This window comes from Rhododendron vialii, chromosome 7a (genome assembly GCF_030253575.1).
Source record: "Rhododendron vialii isolate Sample 1 chromosome 7a, ASM3025357v1".
Classification (NCBI taxonomy): Eukaryota; Viridiplantae; Streptophyta; class Magnoliopsida; order Ericales; family Ericaceae; genus Rhododendron; species Rhododendron vialii.
The window spans coordinates 19,406,659-19,413,988 of record NC_080563.1 but is presented as its reverse complement, the minus strand read 5'-3'; the positions used below and the strand labels follow the sequence as shown (position 1 = coordinate 19,413,988).

General features: G+C 37.3%; 1 long non-coding RNA gene across 2 annotated transcripts; it reads right to left on the bottom strand.

Annotated features, from left to right (window-relative positions):
- Positions 1 to 278: 278 nt before the first annotated feature.
- On the bottom strand, positions 279 to 5,431 carry LOC131334015 (uncharacterized). 2 transcript variants are annotated; one of them, XR_009202003.1, is made up of 3 exons: positions 4,922 to 5,431; positions 4,802 to 4,868; positions 279 to 4,720 (listed from the first exon to the last, which is right to left on the bottom strand). It is a non-coding gene; the product is annotated as an uncharacterized LOC131334015 (long non-coding RNA). The 2 variants fall into 2 exon arrangements; XR_009202002.1 differs by having other exon boundaries at positions 279 to 4,868.
- Positions 5,432 to 7,330: the final 1,899 nt, after the last annotated feature.

Here is a 7,330-nt window from a genome sequence, read left to right as displayed (position 1 = left end):
TTCCTTGCATGTTTCCTCATTCTCAACACTATGGAGAACAAAAATCACACGTGTACAATCTTCATTCATCAACAGGACGGTTTGATGTAGTATCAGACCATAATAATCAATTAATTCAAATATTATATCTAAACTACCTTTCATGCATTTAGAAGTCTAGGTCAAATCATGCTATACGTAAGCTTGATCTTCACGCATGTAAACTTTGCTATTGCATTCGCACCCATGTTCCATGGGAATTCATTAGGAAAACAGGGCCAGCCAATTTTCTGGAAGCATGGAAACAAGGTGACAGTTTGATCTGTGATTGAAAAACGTGGAAAGGAGAAAAATAAACACGAAATAAAGACAATAAGAAAATAACAGGACTCCAACAACGTTGGCCTTCTGCTACACAGTGGAAAACAAGGAAATAAGATAACTACCCCAACATTGGCCTTCTATTTAGGCGTAGTTGGAAACAAAGCAGCCAAAAAAGGGAAGACAACAGAAACTAACTAAAATGGACCTCAATCGCAGGCAAAATTTAGATGCACTAACTAAACCACTGCTCCAGCAGCTATCAAGAGTCACTAAAATTCAAATTGAAAAAGCTGAAGCAACCCTAATATGTCTACATGTGCAGTCTGATGCGCTTCGGTCCTTGGTTCTTTGCATAAGAAGACGAGGTGTATGAAATCCATCTTCAAATCCAGAACTGTGTCAAATAACATCATTAAGAAACCATTGACATCTAATAAATCCCATAATTACCAAAGGAAGAGCTTTCATTCAACTCAACCATAAAAAATTACCAAATGAAGACCCAAACCTGGTAATGAAATAATTAACAAGAACCTCTGATACCTCAAATTGATGATCAAGAACCTCGGATCTGTAAATCACAACCTACTGTTGATCTAAAGAGAATATAAATTGCTCTCAAAGATAAGCACCACAACAATATCTCCCACAGCCAAAAGACTTCTGGCCCAAGCTCATCCCATGCATGTTTTCAAATGGGAAATTGATTTCTTTAAAATGGCCAACTATATAACTGGTTTGTGAACTTGTGTAGAGAGCATTTGTTATACGCCTCACGCATGAGCTATGAGTCCTCCAATGCCTACTGACATCCTGCCTTTTCTTTATTTCTTTGTATCTTTCACCATCACATGCCTCATACCAACTAATCCCATCTCAAGGCCCATGCATCAAGGGCATTAATCATTTGCAAACAAAAAAAAAGAAGAAGCTATTCTCCTCACCGGCAACCCCTCTTGATTATTTGCTTCATCTTTATAAACCAAACCCATTTCTCGAATCATTTGAATCTTGGAGCTCAACAAAGAATGGCTTACATGTAAAAGGCTCGAAATGGCGAACTAGGGATGATAAGTGTGTATCTGAATCGAAACGAACAGGCTTCATAACAAAGATAGCCTAAAATCTTTTCCCAAGTAGAACATGGTTCTCCCAGTTTCCAAGATCTCAAGACAAAACCAATGTGACACAAGTAATGCATTTTCGGGCATTTAACCAAGCAAGAATTGACAATGAGACTACCCAACTAATATTGTGTGATCAATGAACATGTAAAAGTAAGTGAACTTGAAACCCTCCAAATGAAAGAATGGATCGAAATTCTCTATGGGTAAAAGTCTCCACAAGTGTTTCTCAAGATTTCCGGACTATCCACACTCATCAATCAAAACCACGATCATGCAACTAGTCAGGAAGTGCAAAGTGCCGAGTAAAGGATGCCGTAAAAAAAATAGAATAGGCTAGTACAATGAACTAAGATGCCAACAAAATATCTAAAACACTAAAATTTACACTTACGCTCAATTGCGATTCTCAATTCAAAATTCAAATGGAGAATAAACCCAACAATGTTTCGTTTTTCATTTTTTTCTTTATTGTTTTCAACCGAAGGGTGAAATCTGTCCCCACAACTTAAACATGGCAATGCCATTGGCACACAAAAAAGAAAAGGCATAACAAGTAAAAGAGGGAGGAAGGATATCACCTCAGGGTCGGAGTTACAAAAGCAAAGTGAAACAAGGGGATGAGGTCCGTGCACACTACAGGAAATCAGAGATGCCTGCAAGTGTTAGAAACCAGGACAGAGACAAAACATAGAACTAATAGAGAAAAGACAGAATGTTTTGTATGCTGCTTTTCTTGTTTTTCTTTTTACCAATGTTTGAACTCTTTATTTTGTCTTTTTTTTCTTTTCATTTTTTGAAAATGCTGTTCAATTTCTTTTTTTTCTTTTTTCTTTTTAGATTTTTTAATTAATAAATACAACTTTAGTGATAATTGACTAAATGCATGAATGATGAGAAATTCATAGTGATGCATGCACGGAGCCCTTTAACTATATCTAAGAGTGGCATATCCAAGGCTCAATTTCACTACAAATCTCAATCCCCCAGCAAATCGAACAATCTACACTAAAAAGATAATGTTCAAAACAGCAAACTAACAAACCACCGTCAAACTAGACTACTTATTTACATTAATCAGACTATCACTAAAGATTTGCATAGTATAGTGATGAAGTCCGAGTCGATCAACAGGGTAATAAGTGTGTCAATTCTCAAAATCAACTCTTGCTTTAGTTCGAACAAAAATAATGTTTATGGATTTCTAAATACAAAACGCATAAATTGAAATAACATAAAATAAAGTGGAGGACAAGATAGAGAAGGTCCAGGAACTTCAATTCCATCCTGACTTATTATTTTAAGGTCTTAATCAATTCATTCAACCATGATCCTCCATGGCAGCTACCAGCCCCACTAGTTTCGTCAAGAGGATAAATATAATCATTAACCAGCATAGCCTATCTCTGATTAGCAGGGATTGTCTATGCTAAACTAACACTAACCAGCCATAGGGACAATCTGTCTTCTCGGAGCATAAGCTATCTCAGCCCTCTAATTATACTCTCTGTGAAAATTATAGTATAAAGTAGTGTTTGAATACTTGCGAAAATCATTTCAACAAAATGAAAGTAACCAAAAATAAAATGAAATAATTAAGTTACTCGACCAGGACAAGAATATAACAAGAGAGCATTGTTACAGAGAAACAGAGGCAGAGCTTATGCTCCTGCGTGGAGCACAGCTCCTTCCCCTTCTCTTCTCTGGCCTGCTGCCGCAGTTACCCTCCCCCTTTTCTTTCTGACTACTCCCTCCTTATGCAGAAACAAATGTGAAAATAATGTTACATGCATTGGCTCTTGAGGGTCCATGGTTTGGTGAATAGCTTAAAAGCATTCTGCCAAGCTCCAATTTAAACAAAGGAGCAATATGCATATGCATAGCTGTGATAAAGAAATAAAGATTGGGACAAGAGAACATGTGGAGACATTAGAGATAGGTGGAGAAAATAAAGAAGTAAAAGGTAAGGAAGTAGTCAGCAAAGAATGTAAAAAATGATTAGGAAGTGTTAATCAAGTAATTAGTGCACCCAATTCTTCCAAAACATCCAATTTTAGGCCAAGTTTGATACACACTCTTGCGACCTACAATCACCAATATATAACAAAAGACACTAAATAAATAAAATAAGTATAAAGGACATAACATATATAAGTTAGGCGGCCTAGATGTGTACATTTCGGCACTTATCATACCCCCAACTTACATTTTGCTAGTCCTAAAGGAAAACAAACTAAAATCAAGAATCAAGCAAGTCCATATTATTAAAATCAAGAATCAAGCAAAATGCATTAATCTCACAAGAATATAATAGGCAAATAAAATTCAAAATAATAAAGAAATTTAATAGCATCAAAACTCGGAATGGGTGGAAAACTAGCAAGCATGAACATGATCCAATTTTTTTCCGAAGGACAACAAATTACTTCCTACACATCTACCGCCCTAGATATCTAGGGCGGTATTATCTACCATGGATGCATGACATAGAATGTTTACGAAAAACGCCAAAACATTTTTTTGAAATCAATCTTGATGGTATGAATCTTGGGCATACTATTGAGGATAACAATACCACATCTTTTGAAGACACAAGCTAAGCGATGATTTTCATCCGTCACCACATCCACGAAGATTAATAATCCAAGCATCTTACAAGAGAGACCAAAAACTTTCGTGGACCGATTTAAAAGAAGATTTGAACATCAAAAAACTTTGATTCTTCCAAAAGCACCTTTCATGCAAAAGACTTCAGGATTTAAAACTGTCCAACAATATTATTCTGCTCTTTTTAAAATTGTTTCAATTGTGTTGACAGACAATTACCGATTATGATCTTTTAGAACAAAACGTTTTCCACTTTTCACGCCTCTAATTTGCTTCTTCGACAACAATACAGAGAGTGGCATTTTACCAAGTTTTCTGAACTGAGTGAAACAATGACATGTTACTTAAAAAATCACAAATTTCGCTTTTAGGTTGCCGACAGGGATCCAAACGAGGACATGCACGGGGACGTGGGAGAAATCAATATCGCCAAAACTGTGGGGGGTATATATACAGAAAACAGCCAACAGGAATGCCCATCATCTCACCAAAAATGGAACAACCACCCTAAACCATCCCACAGATATGCCATAGCGCCCACCAAAGAGGGAATAATGACCCAGATCCAAGGAAAAGGGAAGGGGGTACAGAATAAACCTTCTAATAATTATGAAGATATATGTTATCACTGTGGGATGAAAGATCAATGGTCGCGTACATGTCCTATGCCTAAACATTTGATTGACCTCTATGAAGATATATGTTATCACTGTGGGATGAAAGATCAATGGTCGCGCACATGTCCTATGCCTAAACATTTGATTGACCTCTATCAAAGATCTGTTAATAGGGGAAGGGGCATTGAAGTGAATTTTAGAGATCAGGCCGACTGACCTTCTGAATTTTATTTTTTTTTGATAAGTAAATAAATATATTAGAAGACCGACCTTCTGATGATACCTATCTTGAAGCCGAGGACTATATCATTAAACCAGACAAAACATTTGATCTCCAAACTGATGATGGAAATAACCGCATTAGTTAATGCATCGACTCAAGGACTTGTCATGCAATGCTGAGGCCCTTGAGGGGGAGCAAGTGCCATAATGTTGATATGTAGATATTACTCTTTTTCCTTCGTCCAAGGATTTATCCCACGAGCTTCTATTAAGCAAAATTGTAATGAGGCAATCTGAAGACACAAGTCACTATTGCGAGAGACACAAGAATAGCGCACTCTTTTTTCTTCGTCAAAGGTTTTTCCTATTGGGTATTTCTTGGCAAGGTTTTAATGAGGCATATTCTTAGTGTATGATCATCCAAGGGGAAGGTGTTATGAACTCATTAATGGTTGTCTAACCACAATTGGACTAGCCACCCAAATGATACTGTCTTAGTAGCTTAATAGCTGAACCATTATTTGTATTAAATGTTTCATCCGGTTCAATGATATAGTCCTAGACATCAAGATAGGTATCATCAAAAGATTCCGTTGATCTGTAAAATTCACTTCAATACCCCTTTACCTTCTTGTACCAATGACCTTTCATCCCACAGTGATAATATATATCTTCATAATTCGTAGAAGGTTTATTCTGTACACCCTTTCCTTTTCCTTTGGATGATTCTGGATAATAATTCTCTTTTGGTTGGGTGGATTGTTATGACATATCTACGGGATCGTTCAGGGTGGCTGTTCCATTTTTGGTGAGATGATGGGGAATTCCTGTTGGCTTGTTTCTGTATGTATCCCCCACAATTTTGGCGACACTGATTTCTACCACATCCCCAGGCATGTACGCTATTGCATCCCCGTCGGCAACCTTATAAAGAAACCTTATTTGCCTCAAAGACTGGTACCTTTGTCATTTTAGTAGAGTTGCACTTATTTGAAAGATAATCTTTAGAAAATCGGAATAGCAACAGAGGCAGTAAGTTGCTTGAGGATGTGAGTCATGTGACTGCTTGAAACTGATGCAATGGGTATAGAGATTAAATCTGTTACTGCTACGACAATCTTTTTATATCTGCTGCTCAAAATCTGTTGCTAATATTTCGTTTTATTTTTTATACATGAATAGATATAGACTTCAAACCAAACCAAATCGAGTCTTGTGTCACAATCAATTAGGGGCGGCTACATGAATCATATTTTTCCATTGAGTTCTCTCTAGATCTACCTTGTCACTTAGATATATACTTTATTAATAAAAAACATTTATTGATAAAAAAATCACAAAATAAGTAATGGCAATGTTCACTCCTACAATTCAATGGGCTTGAAATAACCATTGAAGAGTTCCAAACAGACTAATTTATACACAAAAGTGAAGTGTTGAAATATTTAACCAAGTATAGCCTGCTAATTGTATTTTCAGCATCGCTATTATTTGATTATAAGGATGATTTGTCCTTCAAATTCAGTATATTCCACCAATAATTCCCAAATGTCCACTTTCCACAAAAGTGATTTTCTTGTTTTATGCGCATTTCTCTCTTCCCTCCAATCAACAACTATTAGCATACCCGCAAAAGAAAAGAAAAATGCAAAAACTAACGTATCACGCCTGCAAAATGATCTGAAGTCGGCCATAGTTAGACAAGAAGTCGGCCATAGTTAGACAAGACGGACTCACATAAGGGAAATGCTCCCCACACGCTGAAGAGACAAGATAATGGTCATGGGATATGCCAACCCACCATTAAGCCAAGTAAAGCTGCCACCCCTTGTTGGTAGATAACAAGAGATCAATCAGCTATCAAATCGAAAACTTCTTCATAGCCCAAGAGATAGACTTGCATCTCATGAGGGAACCTCACCACATAAAAGTTCCGGCTCACACACCCAGGGCTATTCCGAGAGGAATCGATAGAGGACAGCTCTCCGTCTCTCCCCACGATCTGCTTCAAGATGCATTATCTGAAGGACCATAAACGCCGGGGGAAGCCCGGATGAAGTTTGTCTCCATATTGGAACTTTTTTGGCTTTCCTAGTTTTTTGGGGGGTTAGAAGAGTTTTTTCCTTTCTTTAGATTCTTTTCTGGGTGTTTGGGAGATCTATACCCTGCTGATATATAGGTGGTCACTTTGTTGAGGGAGATATTTCCCTGCCACATAGATAGCTGGTTTCTTTTCGGTTCTGTGTATACTTCGTGTGTTCAAGGCTAGCGCCTTTTCATATAGTAATAGTAAATTTAATGCTGCTCATGGAAATAATAACAGATAGCAAGCCCTTGGACATGAGAAAAGCCCAAGTCAAGCCTCATGCCAAAAGCTCTCCTACATTGATGCAGCAATCAAACTGAATCAGCTTAACCACGAAAATGCAAGAACGACTTCCTTTTACGCTTCAGTGG